This window comes from Amia ocellicauda, chromosome 6 (assembly GCF_036373705.1).
Source record: "Amia ocellicauda isolate fAmiCal2 chromosome 6, fAmiCal2.hap1, whole genome shotgun sequence".
NCBI classification, from domain to species: Eukaryota; Metazoa; Chordata; class Actinopteri; order Amiiformes; family Amiidae; genus Amia; species Amia ocellicauda.
In genome coordinates, this window is record NC_089855.1 from 50,173,342 (window position 1) to 50,198,178 (window position 24,837).

The following is a 24,837-nucleotide window of genomic DNA, read 5'->3' on the forward strand; positions in this document are numbered from 1 at the left end:
ATGCCACCAAAAAACCCTACGGGTACTTGTTTGCGGACTTAAAAGCACAAACCCCAGAAGACTTTCGCCTCAGAACAGGTTTGTGCCCGCCCGATTGGCCGGCAGTGTATGTGCTAAAGAAAAGGAAATAAATAAGAATGTCTGTTCGGATTAAAAGAAATCTGCCGCTTTTGCAAATGTTATTTGAGGGGAGCCCGTGCCATAGGAAAGCTGTGCTGGCAGCGGCCCCCTCGGATTTGATCGAGACCCTGTGTGAAATAGCTTTAAACATCTTACGCGGTAATATACCCCTAACCCCTTCTCAACATTCTAAACTCAAAAAACAAAAAGCTGTTATCAAGATCATCGCTAATAAGAAGTATTCTATTAAAAGAAAAAGAAAGAAGATTAATCAAACTGGGGGTTTTATTGGCCCGCTGTTGAGCATAGCTGTGCCTTTCCTAACCAGTCTTCTAGCTTCCAGAGTGGGTTAATAATGGAATATGCTCAGAAAATGTTTTTGATAACTCAGGAGCAGCTTGAGAAACTGAGAAAAAATGTTGTCGGGCCAGAGCCCATTAGACAAACGGCCGAAAACAACCTGGACTCTGAAATGAAAGCTATACTGGCCAGGGCCGATTTAAATCAGTATTCCAAAGCCCAGTTGTATAGCAACACGTTACAGCGCTACCTCCGTCTGGTTAGACAGGGTGAAAAAGATCAAAACACTTTAACTTTAACCATGGCCTCTCAAGAAAATGGTTCTGGGGCTGATGCGGGGGCTACGGTTGATAAAGATGTTGCGGTGACCGAACCTGTTGAGAGTTCAGAGGGAGATGTTGTAACTGATGTTTTGAGAAACATGCCTGCCAGAAGCAAAAGACATGCAGAATATATCCTGCACAAAATGGTTCAGAAACCGTGGGTAACGGCTTGGAATGAACAGGGTGAATTTGTTTTTAAAGGACAACTGATCAAAGGTTCACACATGTTTGATTTGTTGAAGAGTGTCACTAGCACTAATAAGGTACCCGATAGTCGCCGACCTGTAGGCTGGAATGCTTTCCTACATGCGATGGCCTGTCTGAACATGCCCCAATCAACAGTTCCTAACCAGGAAATGCAACAAAAAATCTGTCTGTATAAAGAGGGGGTGACTGATGTGACCCCGACATCTCATTACTCTGACCGTGCTGAGCGACTATCCTCAGGATCTATCCACCGTTGGGAAGCTTATTAATCTTGTGTTTTCCCCCCTGTAAATTATGACCCGACAAACAATTTTTTTAAATTTATTTTTTTTATTTTATTTTTTCAAATGTTGTACATTTACTTATAACATAACCCCTGCTTTGTATAAGAATTGTGTTAAATAAAAACAAAACTAATGATTCAAAGGCTGTTTTCATTATTTTTTCACCTTAACACGCATGACATCTTTTAAAATCCTCGCAAGAACACCCCATCTGTATACATGGTTGGCTAGGGCCGTAAGTCAATATGTTATAAGGGGGGGTCCACAGTGTCCTGACAAACTCTGCCACTTTTTTATCATTTTGGCCTAAATCCTCACTGTACAAGGCCATAATATCGGGGTATGGCCTTCTTTAAGATCTATGATATAAGAAAAACACACAGTGTTGACCACAAGTGAAGGTCTGTAGACTTTTTACTTGACAACCGCTGTAAATGGTTTCTTGACAGTTGTTGAGAAGAAAGTTATTAATCTTCCGAGGGAAAGGTCTGAAATCCGGGGGGTTTCCATAGGAATCAAAAAATTCACGACGGTGGTCCTCCCTTAGATAAATAGCCAGCCAATGTTCTCTGGGCATATTTTTAGGGTGTGTGTTGATTATGTACATTGCGGGTAAATTCTTGAATTTAAATTTAGGCAGCTGGTCGCAGGCGTAGACTCCTTGAAACAGTTTCTGTGAGCAGGCCATGGCATTCATGATGTGGTTGAGCTCTCTGGTGTTCATTTTAATAATAATCATACAGAACGTTTCTCCTCTGGTTCACCTCAATAATGTTGTCAAACACAGCGTACACGACCATATTTACAGTGCGTGGTAGAGGCTGCTTGAAACGCATCTCCAAACGTAATATTGCCTGTCTTCATCAGTGAAAAATGTTGTCCACACTCTTCGTCAGGGGTCAGGTTGAAGCCGTACAGGGTGTAACCGCTGCAGTATTCCCGGCGATCGATCAGCAGAGGTTGATCCTTGAGATGGCAACCCGTAGCCAATACTAGACTGTAATATTCACGAACAGCATTGCTGTTTTCAGGTTGAAAAGGTCTGGATGGAACCTGCACCCCATCGACGTACAACGCTATAAATTCTGCGTTATAATGTTTAAAGTTAAAGGGATTCTTGTTGTAAACCCCAGTAAATGCATCACTATCCACGAGCCCTATAATAACCTGTTTTGGGAGCTGTCCTAGAAACAGATTTTCCTGGTTCATCACCCGCGTCCCTGCGGGGATACTGTGGACTTTCATATAGACTCTTTCGATCGGGTACTTGGCGTTTGCCGTCATTAACGCCTGCGCATGTCCTAGTTTAACCGCCGGGGAGACGGACACTTTTTTCACAAACAGCGAGGCCGATAATATGGTCAGTTTATATTTTTCAGTATCAGGGGTCATCAGACAAAAAGCATTTTTACTACGGATCATTTTAATTTTAATGTCTACCCCATTGAGCATGAGTTTTTCTTGGAAAAATATGTCTGTATGAATATGCCCCATTAGCTCAAAGGTCCGCCCTTCTGTTGAAAAGGCCGTTCTTTTTTGCAAACCCTTATTGAGTCCCTCTGGATCCTTGTCGTCCATAGCTCCCGGGGTGTCTTTGAAGAAAAGGCCGGGGCTGAACTGTTTGCTTAGGATCTCCTCACTATAATTAAGGATACACTCCATCATGGCTCTATAGGGGTAAGTATTTCTGCTTTGACTAATGAGCCGATCTCCCAGGGTCACATCCACCTGTGAAAACATGGTGGCCACCGGGTAATTGATGACCCCAACGTTGGTCGTCTTCTCGATTGCATCGCCATCCTCATCAGCCACTTTACAGTTCATTAAAATAAATGTGTTATTCAAATCAATATAATCCTCGCCATTGCCTGCTATGAAAAACTCCAGAGGGGCCGTGTCTGAAATTGCTGAAAGAGGGGGAATCTCTACATATATGCTCTTATCTATACTCGTTTGAGTGTATGGAACCGTAAACAGATCCAGTTCTGATTTGACGCATTCTTCCGATAGACTGTGGACAAAAGACATGTTTAAAAGATGTATCCTGAGGCTCTATTTGTCTTTCTTTGAGACTTTCTTTTTGCAGGTTTTTTCTTGTGCTGCTTCCTTCTCCGAGTGTTTCCACGATATGTTGGAGAATGAGCGATTCTTCGTTTTTTGTTAGCCACGGATCTTCGTCGCCCTGGTGGACACCTGCTGTTTCTTCTTTTACCCCCACTCCTCGCCATTACCATGAGACCCAAACCCTCCTGATGCTCATGGCTAGCTGCCAGGTTCATAACATTGGTGAACACGTCACTAACAATGTTTTTAGCCGCTGATTTCAAGTGGGGTCTGAAAGCCTCTCTTAAGCAGGGGTACGGCCATTCTAAAGAGACCACGAAAGAGCCCTCCTAGACCGGCTCCATACATTGTGGGACTCCTACAAAACCAGGCAAGCCATTCCCGGCTTGCGTCTTGTAATAATCCACATAGGCGCTAGGATCGACATAACCCCTCGAGGTATCCATTTTAATAATGTACACACTGTTTCAGGGGTCGAAAATGTAGTTTGACAGTAACTTTACCGAAGCGGAAGGATACGTTGATATTCTGATCCGATTTTACTTCGATCGTGATGTTGTAAAAGTGGGTCTTTGAGACTGGTACGTAGTGCGGCTTGTCATAAGTAATTGTGACCATGTCATTGCTTTTACCTTTAATAAGTACATTTCTCAAAAGGGGGACATAACTATCCCCAACCCTCTGGTGGGTTATGATATCCGTATACACATAAAGAGTGTAAAAGCCGCCCCTGATGTCAGCCGGGAAGGGGGCCACCACTTCTGAGAACATGCTCTCTGTGTCAGAATAGAACCCTAATATACGGCCCAGTTGGCCGCTGGTTTGAATGCTAATACCCGGTTTTGACACCTTGCACACTCTGTTTTTAATAGGGTTGTAATATAGCTTGAGGTTGGGGTTGCCTGAGCTGTTTATTCATCTCATCTAATATTTTATCCACGTAGTCAAAATAACCTCCTTGTATCGTGAATGTCCATTGACTCTTTTTAACATCATCAAAAATGTCGAAGGTGGCATCCTTATCTTGTTAAACAGACCAAGTGTAAGGATACTGTATTTCCGCCAACCCCACTTCCCACGACCCCCTTAGATCTATAGATTTTCCAAATTGTACCGTGTAACTGGATATTTCATTTTTAGGATATATATCGAGAGAGGCGTTACTGGGTAGAGTCATGTAGAAGCCTCCTGATTCCATCTTGAGTATCAAAAGTAATGCCCCCACCACACCCGCAGTCATGTTGTTATAAGGATTGAATATCGCAAACCTGTTGTTCCGGGACCCAACTATTGAACTTTTCAGGCCATCCTCGCCATTTCACCAACACATATTTTTTCCGGTTCTGGGTTTTTTCAGCAAATATCTTTTCAACTCTGTACACACAGTCTTTACCCACAATAATGTTTTGTAACTCGGCTTCGTAAAACATTTCTTCTATATCCTCCCCGTCATAGTCTTTTAACCGGTACACGGCGGGGTCTCTAGCCAACTGTTCGGTAACTGTAAAATATTCGTCAGATAATGTTTGTTCATAACCTTTGGCAAAAGTACTCCGTAGCTTTGAAACGCGAACCACATCACCGATGTTGAACTTATAAGTAGTTTTTCCCTTCTTAATAAATGGTCCGTATAAATTTTTATAGACCTTAAAATAATTACTTTGATCAACATCTATAGGCTTCATTTTAATACTGGTGTGATACCCTTGGTTGTAAGCATCGATAAAATCCTGAACTTTATCAAAATACTTGAACGTGTTGACTGCTGTAAAATATCTCCACATTTTGGTCTTTATGGTGCAGTTAAACCTCTCCACCACCGATGCCTTAAGCTCATTACCGGTGGTGAAATGATGTATTTTGTGTCTCTTCAGTAGATTCTGAAATTCTCTGTTGAGAAACTCTTTTCCTTTATCAGTCTGCAGTTTTTTAGGACATCGACCCTGGCCCAATATATCCTCAAAGGCCCTTGTCACCGCCCGACCTGTTTTATGATGTAGAATGCGAGCCCAGGCATATTTCGATAACACGTCGATACACATCAACATACATTTGTGACCATTGTTATGTTTTGATAAATTTGACATATCAACTAGATCCATTTGCCATTGTGAGTCTATGTCAGTTGCATATATGCGGTTTCTGTTAAAGTTAATCCTGAGAGGTTTATGTAAGGTATAGGCGTCTTGTTCCCGTAACCATTCTGAAACAACCACATCATTAGCCTTCACTCCGGCCTCCGCGAGTCCTCTTTGAAAACCCTTCTTACCCGCCAAACCCCCAATCTTGGATGGGTTGTAGTATAGTTCTTGCATTTGGGGAGCTTGCTGAGTCATTCTGTCAAATAACAACACAGACCCACACTATGCGCAAAGTTTTTATACAAGGTTTTTTATTCAACTTCAGGAGAGCAGATACCCCTTTTTAGACATTTGAGAAAAGTATAACATACACAACAATTTTCTCTACGGTCCAGACAAAAATAAATCAGATGATTGGTTACTTGATCTATATCAACAAATACCTGTTTCTTTATCTTGTAGGCACACACCTCAGTTACATATGTAAATAAAACAACAATATGGCCTATTTTAAAAGTAAACAGAGGTGTATTAAACATGCTCAGTAAAAGGTCATACAGATGTTGATGAAATGGCCTAATATCATTCTTGGCCCCCTTGAGCGCTTCATCCCAGTGTTCGTACCCCCCGGTCTTTGTTACAGCAGCCATTAACTTTTCCATGTTTGAAAGTTGATCCTCATCGATGGTTAAATCTGTAGAGAAAAGGCTTGCGTTTTTTTTGTCAAACACATGGTGTAATAGCGCTCTCAGGTTAGCTGCAGAGTGTTGATGACAGAACCAGTTGCAGAAGCAGTCCAGAACCTTCCCCATATTCAAAGTCCCTTAGTTCAGGTCAGAGTCTGAATCAGTGGCGTAGATGTCGAATTCTCCGTCGCCGTCGCCAGCTTTAACTTCTTTACGGAAGAAATAAGCTTTTGGCTTGCCAGCGGTTTTTCTACTCGGCTCATCCAGGTCATTGAGCAGCTGACCAAGTTTCTCTATTATAAACGGCTCCTTTTTCAGCTCCAGCAAAATCTCATCTATGATTTTCTGGACTTGCCCCGGGGTGACATGTATGTGGGAGTAAGACAGTGCCTTGATTAGCGCAGGTTTCAGCCACGGTTTGTTCAGTCCTCTGAATTATGACGTAGGAATATTAATAAGGTTAGGTCATACGTCATAACAAAATAGGCCGCGCCCATAGGACCCTACTATCTACTAAACAGTTTAATGCAACACACATTTATATTTAAGCAAAACTAAATGATATTACACATTCTAGAGTAATGAAACACAGATTAACATTTCTAATTGATTTCTGAAATGTCATGAAAGACGAACTCCAAACTGTTAAAGTTATCTGAACTTCGTCACAGAGAGGCCTCTCTGGCTTCGTGCACAGATAACAGCACATGGCACGAGGTCCGTGTGGTTTGGAACAAAGGCAGTCCGGTTCGGCTTTGTCCAAGAACTTCCACTCAGTCGATGCACCTGGAAGTTGGGGGTCTTTTCCAAACAGATTTTACACTGGTTTGAAGGCTCCAAGGTTGTGCACAAAATCTTCTTTGTAAGCAGGGTTTCCACCGTAGTTACTTGAAGACAAAGTCTTTTAGGAAAGCAGGGCCCTGTTCGTTTCCAAGGATCAAGTTTCTTAAGACTCAATAGCTATTTAAATGACTGACACTTTCGCATTCAGTTGACTTGTCAATTGTCCAGCTGTAAAACTCCACTGATCAGGTGGGTACAGGTGGGCATGCACAGTCTGTAAAGTTCCTTATTTAATAAAGTCCTTTAAAATAATTATTCGTACGGCTCAATCTCCTTCTCCCAGTTTAACTCTTCTGTTGCAGGTAAAGACTTAGTTGGTTTCTGGTTCCGGTTCTGGCAACACAGCTACAGGTTGAGCTGTGGCAGCAAGTTACTGGTTCAGGTGAGAGAGAGGGAGAGAGAGAGAGAGAGATGCCGTGCGCTACCCTTTATACACCTGTCAGATCAATAGATAATTGGTTCTTGAGTTTGTGAGTTGGATTTCGGTTTCAGCCCCCAGTATCCTATTGGAGGGGGGCTTGATTTGTGACTGATGTCAATCCATGCCATCTTTTGGAAATGCCGCTTGGCCCGGGTTCGTAGCTCTGTGTCGGGATTTCGGCTCTCGTCCACTTCAAAGAGTTTTTATTACCTACAGGCCCCCCTTCCCCAGACATCTCATACCAGGGATTCCAAGCTATTTGGCCTATTCTCGGTGGCATCCTCCCAAGACTGTCGCTTTGATGTAAACCATTCCCATGCTTTAAGGAAATCTGATAACTTTGGGGGGGAGAGATCTTCTTTAGATCAGTGCTTCAGCTCAGAGCTAAAATGCTCTTATCAAAATACACCCAACATAACGCTACACAGGCCATGGAGGAGTACATCAAGGAGGCTTTAGCACAAGGCATAATTCAGCCATCCACTTCACCTGTTGCGGCAAGCTTCTTCTTCGTGGCAAAGAAGGATGGAGGTTTAAGACCCTGTATTGATTATAGGGGACTTAATGCAATTACGGTCAAATATAGATATCCTTTACCTTTAGTTCCTGCTGCCTTGACACAGGTAAGAGGAGCTCGATACTTTACTAAACTTGATCTGCGTAGTGCTTACAACCTAATCCAAATTCAAAAAGGAGACGAATGAAAGCATGTATTACTAACTCTGGACACTATGAATATTTAGTCATGCCCTTTGGTCTGGTCTACGCACCTTCAGTCTTTCAAGCTTTCGTGAATGAGGTGTTATGTCCTTATTTTCATCGCTTTGTGATAGCCTACATTGATGACATTCTGGTTTACTCCTCTACTCTCTCAGAACACATCTCCCAGGTTCGACTGGTGCTGCAATGTCTGTTGCAAAATGGACTCTATGTCAAAGCTGAGAAATGTGAATTTCATCGACAGCGAGTGGCCTTTCTGGGATACATCATCGATGCCAGTGGAGTTCACATGGATCCTGAGAAGGTGAGATCAGTAACTGAGTGGCCTCAGCCTCAAACAATTAAGGAGTTGCAATGCTTCTTGGATTTTGCTAACTTTTATCGTCGCTTCATCTGTAACTTCAGTTCAGTCGCATCTCCTTTAACCTCTTTATTAAAAGGCTCTGCTCGTTGTTTATTATGGACGGATTCTGCTGAGGTCGCCTTCGAGAAACTCAAGTCCCTGTTCATCACTGCTCCAGCCCTCAAGCACCTCCCTTTCATGGTGGAAGTAGATGCTGAAAACGGCGTCGGGGCAGTGCTTTCTCAAAGACACGGTCAACCACCAAAGCTCCATCCCTGTGCGTTATTCTCTAAGAAATTATCACCTGCAGAGAGGAATTATGACATTGGTAACAGGGAACTCTTGGCAGTAAAGTTGGCTTTGAGGAGTGGAGGCATTGGCTGGAAGGATCCAAACATCCATTTCTAGTACTCACGGATCATCGAAATCTGGAATACATTCGAGCAGCAAAACGTCTCAACCCCCGTCAAGCGCACTGGGCATTATTTTTCACCCGTTTCCAATTCATTATGACTTATCGCCCAGGATCCAAAAACATCAAAGCAGACACTCTCTCTCATCAGTTTGACTCGGTTCATGAACCCCTATCTGATGATCCAATTCTACCCTCTACCTGTATTGTCGCCCCAATGAAATGGAATTTCTTGGATCAACTTCAAAGGGAACTTTCCACTAATCCTGCCCCTTCCAATAAAATGTATGTACCTACATCCATACATGTACCAACACTTCTTCAATGGATTTATTCTAATCCCACTTCTGGACATCCTCACCCCCTTTCAGTGTGTCTTAGGATACCAACCGCCTCTGTTTCCTTGGAATGAGGAGTCTACCGACATCCCAGCAGTCGATTGGTTCCGTCGCAGTGCAGATGTCTGGAATGCTACACACGTCTGTCTCCAAAGAGCTATCTGCCATCAAAAGCTCATCCGACCTTGACTGACCGAAATCGACAACCTGCTCCGTAATTCCACCCAGGACAGTTGGTTTGGCTATCTACTAAAGATATTAAACTTAAACTCCCATCCAAGAAATTGAGCCCTCGCTTTATCCGTCCCTTTCCTGTCCTCTGCCAAATCAATCCAGTTACCTATCGTCTCCAGTTACCTCCTCACTACAAGATAGCTTCATCATTTCATGTTTCTTTGTTAAAACCTGTATGCCCCGATCCCTCCTCTCCTTCTGATTCTCCTCAGGACTCTTCTTCTTCTTCTTCTCCTCCGCCTCCTCCTCCCTTGGATCTAGATGACGGTCCGGCATATGCTGTCAGAACCCTGTTACGGTCTCGTCGCCACAGAGGACGCCTGCAGTACTTGGTCGACTGGGAGGGGTATGGTCCAGAGGAACGTTCTTGGGTTCAGGTCTCGGATATCCTAGATCCGTCTCTCATTCCGGACTTTCACAGGGCTCATCCCACTGCTCCTGCTCCTCGGCCTCGTGGCCGTCCTCGCCGCCATCTTCACTGCTCTGGTCCAGCTGAGGCCAATTCTGGTCCCTCTCTCCTTCACAGTACTTAAACCCCTCTGTTTCATAGATTCATCGTGAAGTCTTGCTTTCTTTCTAGAATCAATTCTGAGCCTTGTTTCGTGTTTGCTTCTCCGTGTTTTTTGACCTCTTGCTAACTTCACTCATTTACCCCTTCTGGATCTCCCCACTAGCCTGTTCGCCTGATCGATTGATCTTTGACTGTCTCTGTTTACTCTCTCTCATTTTGCCCTTATCGGATTATCTGCTTCAACTTCTAGCCTGCACTTGGATCCCTTCCTTTGGTCCTTGTGGACGTGACATGTACACTCTCAGTCTGAGAAATCAGGGTAAAAAAAAAAAAAAAAAGGTCTGGCCTCTGTGGAGAGCAGCCTGAAAAGCTGCGAGGAATGTGCCCCCCGTACATTCACAGACACTCTCTTATCTTAATGCCATGACATTGTAAGAGAATTTGGAATGCTTGGTCTTTCAGTCAATCTAAATAAATAGTTGAACTGAAAACTCATAGGTCAATTGGTTTCTCTTTTAAGATTCTTTTTAGAGGGAAGATGTGGTCAAGTCACAGATGTGCAATAATAATTTATTTTGACAAAAATAGGAAACTAATATCATTCAATTATATTACTGAAAATAAGTAATATTAAGCTTCTGCTGGATTACGGTAAGAAACATATAATACCCATTTTCTTCTTTCTCCTCACAGTACAGCTTATAGGCCAGTCTGGTCAGGCAGGAAGCGGTGTGTCTCTCTCTGTTTCACCCCTCCAGCTCTGTCTTGTGTCTCGTTGCAGGATGAAGAAGTTAAGAGAACTCAAATTCGCTTTGTTTTCCCTTTCATAAGGTTTCCTTCCAACCAATAGCGTTTTGCCACCACCATGACTTGGGTGCCTTATGCTAAAGTAATTTAGAAGTGGGGGTCAATTTGAATTTGGCTAGGAGCCAATCAGAGGACAGGTCCCTTTTGGTCTCTGGTCAAAAAGATAGGGTTACCAGGGATACCAGGGAACTTAGATAAAATGGAGGAGGTCTGTTTCCTCTACCAAAACAGATGGTATAGAACTTCCCATAGAAAAATACATTCTAACAAATAATATCTTACAGTCCCCACCTTGGGACTGTAATCTGTCAACACAGGCACCTTCTTCTCCATTAAGCCACGCGGTCGCCACCGGGGGGCCCCAGACCTTGGTGTTTCAGGAAGGTGAACGCACCACGCCAACCCGGAGGTTTCGCCAATTCGTCTCCAAGCCTCCCAAGAGGGAACATAAACAGGCCTTATTCGCAGACACAGGCCCTCACGCAGGGAGACCACCGCTTCACCGCCGCTGTCCCTGCCGAGGGCCCCAGGTCCCACCAAGACTTGAACTCGGATCGCTGAATTCAGAGTCCAGAGTGCTAACCATTACACCATGGAACCAAGCTCGCTGCCCACCTCTTGCCCGTGACGAAGGTTTCTGCTCTACGCACACGTCTCGCTCTGTCGCACGGCCAGGTCCCGAGTGAGCCAAGTTGCGCCCAGAGTGCTGCGTGTGGCGGGTCACTTCCGGAGCCGTCCCTGGTGGTCTAGTGGTTAGGATTTGGCGCTCTCACCGCCGTGGCCCAGGTTCGATTTCCGTTCAGGGAAAGTGGATCCGTTGCTCTTCCCCTAGGACGTGTGTGGTGCATTTTCTCTCTCTCTATCTGTGATTAAATCCTTACTTATATACGTATGTCCATGAACGTTTCTGGAGCTCATGTAAATCACACCACACAACGGGCTGTGATTTTTTCGGTCACTTTGAAAGTTTTACTCATGACAATCCTTTTCTATTGCGGCACGATGGCTGCCACCAAGGAAGGAAAGTCGTCCGCAGTTGGCTGCAAGCTTGCCTGAAGCGCAGGAAAGGACTTACTCGCGACGTGCCACTTAAAGACTGAAGAAGTGGGGGTCGGCCTCACCGAGAGCCCTGAGGATTAGCTCACGTGGTAGAGCACTCGCTTAGCATTGTAGCGTTATGTTGGGTGTATTTGGATAAGAGCATTTGGGCTCTGAGCTGAAGCACTGATCTAAAGAAAACCTCTCCCCCCCAAAGTTATCAGATTCCCTTAGCTCATCAGCTTGGAACTGGTTTGCATCAAAGTGACAGTTTTGGGGAGGATGGCACCAAGAAGAGGCCAAATAGTTTGGAATTCTGCTATGAGATGTCTGGGGAAAGGGGCCTGTAGGTGATAAAAACTCTTTGAAGTGGACGAGAGCCGAAATCCCGACATAGAGCTACGAACCCAGGCCAACCGGCATTTCCAAAAGATGGCATGGATTGACATCAGTCATAAATCAAGCCCCCCTCCAATAGGACACTGGGGGCTGAAACCGAAATCCAATCTCAAAAACTCAAGAACCAATCACCTCTTGATCTGACAGACTATAAGGAACAGCGGACAGTCTTTCTCGCTCTCTCTCACCTGAACCAGTAACTCGCTGCCACAGCTCAACCTGTAGCTCTGTTGCCAGAACCGGAACCAGAAACCAACTAAGTCTTTGCCGGCAACAGAAGAGTTAAACTGGGAGAAGGAGATTGAGCCGTACAAAGAATTCTTTTAAAGGACTTTATTAAATAAAGAACTTTACAGACTGCGCTGCCCGCCTGTGCCCACCTGATCAGTGGAGTTTTACAGCTGGACAATTGACTAAGTCGACTGTATACGAAAGTGTCAGTCATTTAAATAGCTATTTGAGTCTTAAGAAACTTGACCCTTGGAACAAACACGGCCCTGCTTTCCTCAAAGACTTTGTCTTCAAATAAGTACGGTGAGAGACCCTGCTTGCCAAGAAGATTTTGTGCACAACCTTGGAGCCTTCAAACCAGTGGAAAATCTGTTTGGAAACGACTCTACTTTCGCGAAACCCCAACTTCCAGGTGTATCGACTGAGTGGAAGTTCTTGGACAAAGCCGAACCGGACTGCCTTTGTTCCAAACCACACGGACCTCGTGCCGTGTGCTGTTATCTGAGCCCGAAGCCAGAGAGGCCTCTCTGCGACGAAGTTCAGATAAGTTTAACAGTTTGGAGTTCATGATTCATGACATTTGAGAAATCAATTAGAAATGTTAATCTGTGATTCATAACTCTAGAATGTGTAATATCATTTAGTTTTCTTAAATATAAATGTGTGTTGCATTAAACTGTTTTGTTGATAATTTTAGAAATAAAATCTGTCAACGCCGAGAAATATCTTCTCATTCCTGTTTAACTGTTTAGTCTGAAATTGACACAAGTTAATAGACATTAGATTATTGGTGGCCCTGCCTATCCTTAATCATTGAATAATAATCAGTTAAGGGAAATTGTGGTAACAAGTAATGATAGGATCTTTCTCGGCACCTAAACGTGAATGAGACTGATATATATATATAACGAGAAGTTACCTGACATAAATACTAACCTGCGTAGTTATTTAATGTCTGACTAATAATACTAACGAGAGACTCACCTTCGTCTTACTAACCGGTATTGTAGTCAATGTGTTTATAACCTTTTTTGTTTAACGATTTGTGTTATCATATGTGATCCCATGGTCTTTGATTTGGTCACGGAAGTGATTTGTCTTCGATTTGTTGATCTAGAGTTGAATTGTAATTAGTTTTTCCCTTTTGTATAATTAGTGTAGTGCTACATTTAGTCTTTGTTTTGAATACATTTGACAATTTATATCTTTGGAATTGGTGTCTGCGTCCAATTATTACAGAAATTGAGTTCTACAAGATTCCAGGATTCGTGATAAGGTGATACTATAAATTCACTTCTTTAATTGAAATGTATAAGTGTACCTTACGCTACAGCATGCGAGAGGCAGCGGGATCGATGCCCGCATTCTCCAAGGCCTCAGGCGCTCGTGCCCCGGTTTCGGGGGAGAGTCGCTCACTTTTCTTGCCGCAGACACAGGCGCAAGGCATTGCCTGTTTGCCGTAAGGTTATCAGACACAACGCGCCGGCGACGGCTGCAGCATTAGCACGCCGGCTGGCCCTTCCGAAGTTCCCCAAAAACGACCGAGATGCCGCTTCGACATCGTAACCCCAGGAACGACCGCAAAGGCACTCCAACCCTCAATCTTCCGATCCGAAGTCAGACCGAAGAGACTGTATGATGTTTAAGATTAAAGATAGTATGCAGACCGAGCAAGTTAGATTTATCGAGCTAGCAAACAGCCATTGAGGCACCTGTTCGGGACGTACCCTGTAGAAATTCCTGTCAACGATAAAAGGATCAAACGGTGGAGAAAAAGCCCGCAGGATGTTTGTCAAAACTCTGTTTGTGGACTGAATAGCTTTCCCAGATTGGCAGGGACTGTTTTTGGTATTGACTGAGGGACAGTTGTAAAAGACAACCTCTCACCGGACATCTGGCATACACCATAGAAAGCCACCTCACCACTCCCCCGGATCTCACAACAATAGCTATGATAACACTTGTCATAACTGATGTGTAGCATGAGTGTATTTCCCAGTTCTCTAGAAATACAATTTTGAACATATTTGTAAATTATTATATATATATATATATATATATACACTCACCTAAAGGATTATTAGGAACACCATACTAATACTGTGTTTGACCCCCTTTCGCCTTCAGAACTGCCTTAATTCTACGTGGCATTGATTCAACAAGGTGCTGAAAGCATTCTTTAGAAATGTTGGCCCATATTGATAGGATAGCATCTTGCAGTTGATGGAGATTTGTGGGATGCACATCCAGGGCACGAAGCTCCCGTTCCACCACATCCCAAAGATGCTCTATTGGGTTGAGATCTGGTGACTGTGGGGGCCAGTTTAGTACAGTGAACTCATTGTCATGTTCAAGAAACCAATTTGAAATGATTCGACCTTTGTGACATGGTGCATTATCCTGCTGGAAGTAGCCATCAGAGGATGGGTACATGGTGGTCATAAAGGGATGGACATGGTCAGAAACAATGCTCAGGTAGGCCGTGGCATTTAAACGATGCCCAATTGGCACTAAGGGGCCTAAAGTGTGCCAAGAAAACATCCCCCACACCATTACACCACCACCACCAGCCTGCACAATGGTAACAAGGCATGATGGATCCATGTTCTCATTCTGTTTACGCCAAATTCTGACTCTACCATCTGAATGTCTCAACAGAAATCGAGACTCATCAGACCAGGCAACATTTTTCCAGGCTTCAACTGTCCAATTTTGGTGAGCTTGTGCAAATTGTAGCCTCTTTTTCCTATTTGTAGTGGAGATGAGTGGTACCCGGTGGGGTCTTCTGCTGTTGTAGCCCATCCGCCTCAAGGTTGTACGTGTTGTGGCTTCACAAATGCTTTGCTGCATACCTCGGTTGTAACGAGTGGTTATTTCAGTCAAAGTTGCTCTTCTATCAGCTTGAATCAGTCGGCCCATTCTCCTCTGACCTCTAGCATCAACAAGGCATTTTCGCCCACAGGACTGCCGCATACTGGATGTTTTTCCCTTTTCACACCATTCTTTGTAAACCCTAGAAATGGTTGTGCGTGAAAATCCCAGTAACTGAGCAGATTGTGAAATACTCAGACCGGCCCGTCTGGCACCAACAACCATGCCACGCTCAAAATTGCTTAAATCACCTTTCTTTCCCATTCAGACATTCAGTTTGGAGTTCAGGAGATTGTCTTGACCAGGACCACACCCCTAAATGCATTGAAGCAACTGCCATGTGATTGGTTGGTTAGATAATTGCATTAATGAGAAATTGAACAGGTGTTCCTAATAATTCTTTAGGTGAGTGTATATATGACATGTAGCACTCTTTTTTTATTACTCCGTTTACCCCACAACTTAAAAAAAAACCACAATCTTTTCTTTTTTCAGTTTATCTCCTTCATTTCAAGTAAACATGAAATCATCAAGTTTCGTAACAAACAACACGGTCCTCTGTGTCTTTATGTCTTCGTGTATTTATGACAAAGCCTGCATTTCTTCTATTTTTTTTTGCATCCATCTTATCTATCAAAAAAATAGATATATTTTACTCTGCACCTACAATTTTCTCAGTAATTTCCTTCCTAGTGATAGCACTACCTGGAATAAAATGTCATCATTGTACTGAAAATAGTACACTTTTAACATAAGATCTTATGTAGTCCAATTAGTTAAAAAAAAAATCTTGATAGATTGATATGCCTATCTTAGTAAAACTAAATTAGACTAAAATAAAATATTCATAACTTTTTCTTTGAGTCTTCCTCTTCACTAAAAAGCCACACACACAAAAAAAACACATACAGGTATCTATGATTTGTTGTGCATCCTGAGACATGTCAAATTGCCCTTATATATGTGTTTCTCTTTTTCCACGGTACAATCTTCAATAACTTACTTAACTCGACTTATTTTACCTACCCATGTAACAAGTTCTTGCTTACAAAAAAAGGACCCTCATGGCTTCATCTTGAAATCAGTTATTCATATATATATTGCTTAAATAACAGAAGAAGTTTATTTTTCTTCGTTAGCAATTTAAGCTTCATATAACATGGTGACTTCCGTTAACCTTTCGTAAAATCCCCATTTTATTTGTAGTCTTATTTACATGCACACTGTAGACTCATTCATTGTTTTTCCACACGTTGACCTTTCTACTTCTGTGCAATCTGTTCTTGAACATGTAGGAGGATACAGAATTAGTTACAAAACAGTCTTGTGGAAAAAAACACACCTAAGGAACTGCAAGAAGACTTTGCAATTCCAGGAGTAAAATAAAAACAACCGAATTACAAGACAGCCAGTTCTTCCCACATGTACATGTGTTATGCTTTATGTAAAGTTTTGTTGTTTTTGATTGCAGTTTCAGATTAGTAACACAATGAATATTAGACTACTATTTGATCATATATTTATTTTCTTTATATATATGGTGTTGAACTTATTTTTTACTTGGTCTACTACATTGATAATGCAACTGATAACTGTCTGCTATAATAATAATCATAATAATAATAATATTAATAATAATACAAGACACTGCTCTGATTTGTATGTCGTTATTAGAGAAGCTGTTCATGTATGTCTATTTTAATTCATCATGCATGCTCACAAGTACTAGTAGATATAGTACTGTAATTACTTACACATTTTTTATTTTCTTCCAATTATTATTTATTATCTTTAAGCCTAATTATAACAATAATAATAATAATAATAATAATAATAATAATACAATTTTTAATGTATGTAAAAAGCGGTACATTGTATTTTACCTTTTCTTAATAAGTGACTATTGTGAAATTATGACATTGTCCCAATATGTATTGTGTATTCTGCATTTAATTTGACTTTACAGAATTTTCAGAATTTGTCCAGAACATGATTTTGAACAAACAAAAAGTTATTATTATTATTATTATTATTATTATTATTATTATTAATAATAATAATAATAATAATCTATTTATTTAGTGTATATTTTGTATTACATTATTCTTATAATAGAATATATTATTTATTTCTTATTTCTAATGCCTTATGCACTCTATATAGTTAAAGGTTTAGATTCTCATTAATCTGTTGTTAAAACATCAATAACTGTAATTTTAAATATAATTCTGAAAGTATTGGTTACTTCCGTTCTCAGTCTTATTCTGGATTATGCACAATATTAAAAATACAATGCTTACAAAACATAGATGTTTACATGACATAACCTTCAGTATATATATATATATATATATATATATATATAAAATTTAAAATTATAATATATTGTAGAGCCATTATTAATATATTTATTAATAATAATATGGAGACCAAGCAAAGTAAATGTATTATGCTAGCAACAACCACTTTGCAAGTTGTTCAGGGCATATCCTCTAGACATTCCTGTCAATAATACAAGGATCAAACAGGAGAGAGAGAGAGGACCCACAACTGTTTGTTAGAAGTCTGTTTGTGGATTTGAACTGTCTTTGTTAATGATTGATTGACAGTTGTTAAAATAAGATCTGTGGGATTGGACCTTTCCAACTATATCAAAGGAAGACATCTGCTCTTTGGATCCCACACCTCTCCCGAGGAAGACTACCATGAACATTACAGGGGCTAGAAATCTGACCTCAAGATAACTGGGAAACCAGTGACTGTAAAATATTTGGACAATATTTTGCACAATGTTCAATATCTTTAAATATGACCAAAATAAATATTCATTGATTTTTCAGAAAACTGTATTCTGTTCAGGGTGGAAAAGCCTCTGAAGCTGCATACTACATTAAGTAGTCTACTAACTGTTTAACTTGCTTCTGAAACCTGGCATCTCTTAGCCTTCACAAGTACATCAATATTAGGTGTCAAATCCTGAGCAGTTGCCAACTTCAGAATTTCATTTAAGTGCTTGTGTGTGAGCCTGGAACTCAGTTTTGTTTTATTGATGCTCATTACAGAAAAAGCTTGCTCACAAAGGTACAGTAAGTAGTCCCAAACATGCACAAAACGTTTGCAGCTAGGGCTGCCAATTTATGGTACCCTGGTAAGAGATACTGATACAATGTGGATGTCCACGGGCAGATCAGAAGCCTTGACTGTGAATGGTGAGCACAAAACTGAATTCTGTCTCAAGTTCGTCAAAGACCTGAAACCGTTGCGTTAACTCCCGAAGCAATCCAGTAATCTTATCTTTGTACTGATTCATGTCAGCATCAATTCCAGTGGCACGCATATCCTTTGCTCTTATCCTGCATCCAGTGTTTCTCGTTCTGTAGCCCACAGTGTTTTCAGAGCCCGGTCTTGCTGTTGTAGAAATATTTTGCAGAAAAGCAGAACTACAGTCACACTGTGTCAATGCTTCATTTTCTCTCTCCCTGTGAGGTACGCATGCAGGAAGCTTGAGAGAGTATTTCAATTTTTTTTTTATTAACCAATATACAGTTATTTAAAAAGCTGACGTCTTATACATGTTCAACAGAACCAAGCCCAATTAAATAACGGATTGAATATTAAATAAGTAAATGTGCATATCCACTTACAGATCCCCAGATCAAAACACAACAGAAAGACATGCAAGATCGTATATTAAAATCACTTAAAAGAATAAACAACACATGTCTGGTCTTGCTTCTAAGTGACCGAGCTCCTGAATCCTCTGGACACATCTGGCTCAATTCTAGATAAACAGATTAACAAAAAATAACTAAACTAGTACAAGTACTAGTACTTAGCATTGACTGTAGGGAAACGGGTTTAAATAGGGAGCTGAGTGAAGCAGGGAACAGAGATGTGAAGTGCAGTGCCAATGAGGGAGGAGGCTGAACACTGCATGTGCACATGGTGGTGTGGAATGTAATGGAATGAGTGGAGCTGATGAATGGGAAGGACAAGCTAGAACTCGGGGGATGACATTCTCTTGTGACAAACAGTGGGATGGTGGAGTGAGGATGACACTAATATTCATGTTTACACTTGTTTCATTCCCCTATTGTATGCCTTTTTTTTTAGCTTTTTGCTTATTGTAGGCTATATAGTTATTTATATTTTGACTGCAGTGCTCACGTTTAGAAAAAAAAGTGTGTTGTTATTTATAGCAATAATATGAATGTTTTATGATCATATTTCAATTTAAATACTACCTTTTTTGCTATGTAAATGTTGGATTTGATGTTCATTAATAAAACGTCTGAGTTGTACATGATGTTTTGTCTTTGAATATCATATCACAGCTGTTTAAGAGCTATTGGTTACAATGACCAGCTTAGGCGCTTGTAGGTAGTTCGAAATGTCAGTGCTTCTAGTGCTAAACAATGCATATGACAAAGACTTAGCAAGTCTCAGTGTATTAAACAAGTAGCTGCAACAGGCATTTGCAGATTGTGGGCTTGTTCTTATGGAGAAGTTGGGGATAAATCTCCTGTACCATCCAACTAGTCCAATGAAGGATTTAACGTCAGTCTTAGTGCGGGGCCGAGGACAATTCCTCACGGCCTATACTTGGTCTTTTTGAGGCAGAATAACTCCATGGCCTAATAGGTAGCCCAAGTATTTAGCCTCTTGTTTAGGAAGAGAACACTTTTTGGCTGAACAGTCAAGCCTGCCTGTAGAGACTTTGCAACACCTTTAGAGGAAACTGCCGAACCCTTTTCTGACTGGTCAACTGGCACTCGGGGCAGGTCTTACGATACTCCTGCACATCAGTGTATAACCCTGGCCAGTAAAAGTGTTTAACAATGCAGTCTACGTGACCTGCCCAGGGAATGCTATGGCTTAAATACAATAATGGGGCACTACAAGCTGCTCTGAAGCACCCCCCTCTAGCTGATGATATAACAACCCTTCCCGCACTGCGTAACTCTACCCAGACAAAGTGGGGGCTACATCAGTATTCCCACCGTCTATCTCAGTGACTGTATTGAATGCATTTTGTAAAGTGTGGTCATCTTTCTGTAGCTGGCCTAGATCTCCTGGTACCTTACACCAATCATCCCCATCTGACTGCACTGGCTCAGGCTCATAGAGATCTAACTCTTTCCCAGCCATGTCGGTACAGAGTAGCCTCTCTCGTTGCCTCTGACTCCGGCTCTTCTTTGGTCTAGCCCTAGACTCAAGATCAAAGGGAATCTCAGTCTGGTTAAAGGGCATAGCCTGAAGGAACTGCTGCTGGGGTGACAGACTTGGAGCCTGCCTAACCAGCTGTCTAGCTTGGGATCACCAGCTCTGGGAGGACCAGCACATCTTACCCCAACACATCTTACCCCAACACCACGGGATGGCTTAGGCCACCCCCACTGTAAGGAAGTAGGTCTGTCCCACCATTAAATACACCTCAGCTGTGGGGTACTCATGCTCATCTCCATTAACACACCACACCTTTAAACTTCAAACCCCTCTTTGGCCAGACTCAGACCCAGACTCTCTACCAAATAAGGCTTCACTAAAGTCTGAGTACTACCGGTGTCTAGCAAGGCTGTGGTGAGTATATCATTGACCGTGACTGGTAGAATCTGCATCCTATCCAGAATCTCCCTAGTTTCCTCCTCATGGGTGGCTGGCCTGGGAACACAACATAAACTGGTGCCTTTGGCCTTAAGGACAGAACATTCTGGCTTAATGTGGCCCACCTTTCCACAAAAGTAACATATAGGTGGCCCTTGATCTGTTCTACTTGTGGGGATCTCTCTTGCTTTAACTGGCACTAAACATTCTAGAATCAAAATGTCTTTTCTACTTCCTCGCCTACAGGACCACTTCCCCCACCAAACACCACAGACAAACCCCCCCCTCATCAGAGATGGTTTGGAGATCCTTTCATAGAGGAAGTTCTTTGGACCCCGACAAGCAGAGAGGAATGACTCCACCAGCTCAGCAGCTTGCTGGCTAGTCTGTGGGCTGTGCTCTTTTACCCACACTCTCACTTCAGGAGATGGAGCAGTTTCTGCGCACTCTAAAATCAAAACCTCTCCAACCTGCTCCACTGTTTTTCCTGCTGGTTTTAGCCATTTCTGAGTCCTTGAGATGACTGTAAAGTTCACGGGCAGCCAACCCTGGCCGAGTGTCTGGTTCACGGAACCTTTGGCGGTATACTTCTTCATTAATTTCTTATTTAATCAAGATGGCTTCCTGTAGCAGTCCCTTGTGAGCAGGATGTGGCAAAACAAGGATGTCCCGATCAACTTGAGTTTTTGTAAATAATCAAACAGTTTATTTGAAACAAACACACAAAAAACAAAACAAAACAAAGGAAACAGGATCCCAAAAAAACAAATGATTGGGTCTTCTTTATCTCTCACAGTTTCTGCAGCAAGCTGTCTGCAGGCCCTCACTCTCCTCACATCTGAGGAGACCCATCCATTTACCCATAATTTTCTGCACCTGCAGTTATTACAACAGGCTTCTAATCTTACTGCTATGTAATATTACCATGACAATATCCATTATGTCTTTGAATAACACACAAACCAAAACATGAAAACTGTAGAACCTGTCTCGGAAATAACTGGAAAAGTCATTGAGATAAAGTAAATAGAACTTTAATCAAGCCGGCTTGGAAGCACCACGTCAGGAAATTCCTTCAGTGAGAACTTAATGTTTACAAACATGAGTGAAGCTTTATAGAAAAATTACGGAGAATCTTGTGGCCATTCATCCAATCAGAAGCTGCAAAAGATGCAAGCACTGGAAAGTTTGTAGGCTGCCCTTCCCAAGGGAGGAGGTCATCATAGAGGCAGATGCCTGGTCTTGTTACAGCATACAAATGGTACGATCTTGTGGTTTTCTTAACAACGAGGTAACATCTTTAATTTTGAGAGGAGAAACAGGAAATACACACATAGACAAACTTATCATACAAAAACAGAAATGGTAAGAGAATTTAAGAAAGGGTATATCGCTAACTGCTTTATTTGGCCTCCCACTAATAAATCCAATTTGCAAAGTCTGCACAAAATGTCAGGTTGCTTTGTGGAGTAGTAGGCGATGTGATGTTAGGGCACTCTTTTAGGTGGGTTGTGGGGGATTTGACCTTTTGACCTTGAACTTGAGTTGAACTCGAGGGCCCCTTCCTAGGGGGCGTGCCCCGTGTCACTAAATAATTTGTGGGCGGAGTTGACAGGGCACTGACATTATAATATTTGTGGGTGGAGCTGACAGGGCCCCGAAGGAATGTACAGGGGGTGGGGTTCTTCAGCTGTTTTTCAAACCCTCCAAAAGAGTTGTATTTAAGCCAGACTGATTCTGTAGTAAATTACATTACCCTGAATGCCTACAGCTTCCAATTTGAGGATCAGTCTTTGGTGTGGAACCTTATCAAAAGCTTTTTGGAAATCTAAGTATATCATATCATATGCTTTCACGTGATCTACAGCTGCAGTTGCATGTTCAAAAAAATGTAGTAAGTTAGTAAGACATGATCTGCCTCATCTAAACCCATGTTGACTATCTCCAAGAATAAGGTTTTCATTGAGATGCTCCTCTATTTTCTGTCTAATCATTTTTTCCAACATTTTACAGGTGATGTAGGTGAGACTGATTGGTCTGTAATTTTCTGGCTCAGTTTTGTCCCCTTTCTTGTGGATTGGTATGACATTTGCTGTCTTCCAGGCAGTGGGCACATCCCCTGTTCTATGTGTCATTTGGAATAATCGAGTTAGCGGCTTATAAATAATTTCCCTAATTTCTTTAAGTACTGTTGGAAATATCCCATCTGGCCCAGGTGATTTGTTTGTTTTTAATTCTGCTAGTCCCTTTAGTACCTCCTCCTCATTTATCCTGATCTCTCTTAGGGTTTGACTGGACTGATTGTCAACCTGTGGCATGTCATCTGTTTCTCTTTTGTAAAAACCTCTGTGAAATACTCATTTAGAATATTTGCCACATCTTGTTTGTTTTCCAAGATACCTCCATTTTTGCCCTTTATCTGTTTCACCTCCTTTATTAACCGCTTGCTGTTGTAATATTGAAAAAAGCTCTTTGCATTGGTTTTAGCTCCAAGAGCTATGTTTCTTTCTATTTCCCTCTTTGCTTTCCTGATCCCTTTCTTAAGATCTCTTTGCAGCTCAACATATTCTATGTATTTTGTTTTGTCACCTTCCCTTTTGTATGCGCTATGCAACATTTTCTTCCTATTTATATTTTTTTGCATACCTCTATTAAACCATTTTGGCCAGTGTTTTTTGTTCCTCAATTTGCTAAGTTTTGTTACAAATTGCTCCTGAGCCTCAAGTAGTATATTCTTAAAATATACCCATCCATTTTCAACTGACTCTGTATCCAGTGTGCTCCAGTCTACCTCTTCTAAGTGCCGTCTCATACCTTCAAGGTTTGCTTTTCTAAAATTGTAGACCATTGTTTTAGACTTGGACCTTGTTTTTTGAAAGAATGCCTCAAAGCTAACCATATTGTGATCACAGTTTGCCATTGGTTCTCTAACTACTGTCCCCCTGACTCTATCTTGGTCAAGTCAATACATGCGCTCTCTCTGGTTGGTTCCCTGACAAATTGAGTTAGAAAGCAGTCATTTACCATCTCAACCATTTCTATTTCTGCTTCTGTAGTCCCCACTGGGATTTCCCAGTCTAAGTTTGGGAAATTGAAATCCCCCATTATAACAGCCACATCCTTGCTAAATGCAGTCCTGATTACACTGTACAATGCAGCATCTTTCTGAATATCTGAGTTTGGTGGCCTGTAACACACTCCTACCGCTAATCCTCCAGATCTCTTGTTCAAAAGTTTCACCCACAAAGATTCTGTTCTGCTACTGGGATCTAATACAAGTTCTTCTGCCTCAATGTCATTTTTCACATATAATGCTACCCCACCCCCTCTTCGATTTTGCCTGTCTCTCCTAAACTGTGTGCACCCTTCCAACTTGTATTCATCCCCATAATTTTCTGTAAGCCATGTTTCTGGCACTCCTACAACATCATAGTCACACGCCAACACTGTGGCTTCCAAGTCTAACATCTTGTTCCTTATACTCCTGGCATTGAGGTACAAACATTTCAGGACTTTCCTACTGGCAGTTTCCCTTGGTTTTCTTTCCTTGGTGGAACATCTCCCATTGTCAGAGCTCCCTGCCCCCCTGGTTCCTAGTTTAAATGATTCTCAATTTCACTGCACATACGCTCTCCCAATGCATTAGCCCCCCTTCTGTTTAGATGTAGACCGTCCAGTTTGTACAGGTCCCATCTATCCCAGAATAAAGACCAATGCTCCATAAACCTAAACCCCTCTTCCCTACACCAAGCTTTCAACCACGTGTTAAACTTTCTAATCTCTGCCTGTCTCCCTGGCCTGGCACGTAGTACCGGAAGTATTTCAGAGAAAACTACCATGGAGGTTCTGCTCTTTAGTTTTGTTCCTAACTCTTTAAATTTGTCTTGCAGAACCTCTGTCCTACCTTTTCCTATGTCATTGGTTCCAATGTGTACCATGACCAGTGGATTCCCCCCGGCTTTGGCCAGTAGCCCGTCTACTAGTTTAGGGAGATCTGCAA

The 24,837-nt window shown here is 41.9% G+C and overlaps 1 non-coding gene across 1 annotated transcript; it reads right to left on the bottom strand.

Annotated features, from left to right (window-relative positions):
- Positions 1–11,222: 11,222 nt before the first annotated feature.
- trnaq-cug (transfer RNA glutamine (anticodon CUG)) lies at positions 11,223–11,294 on the bottom strand. Its single transcript has one exon. It is a non-coding gene; the product is annotated as a tRNA-Gln (tRNA).
- Between the last annotated feature and the right edge of the window lie 13,543 nt (positions 11,295–24,837).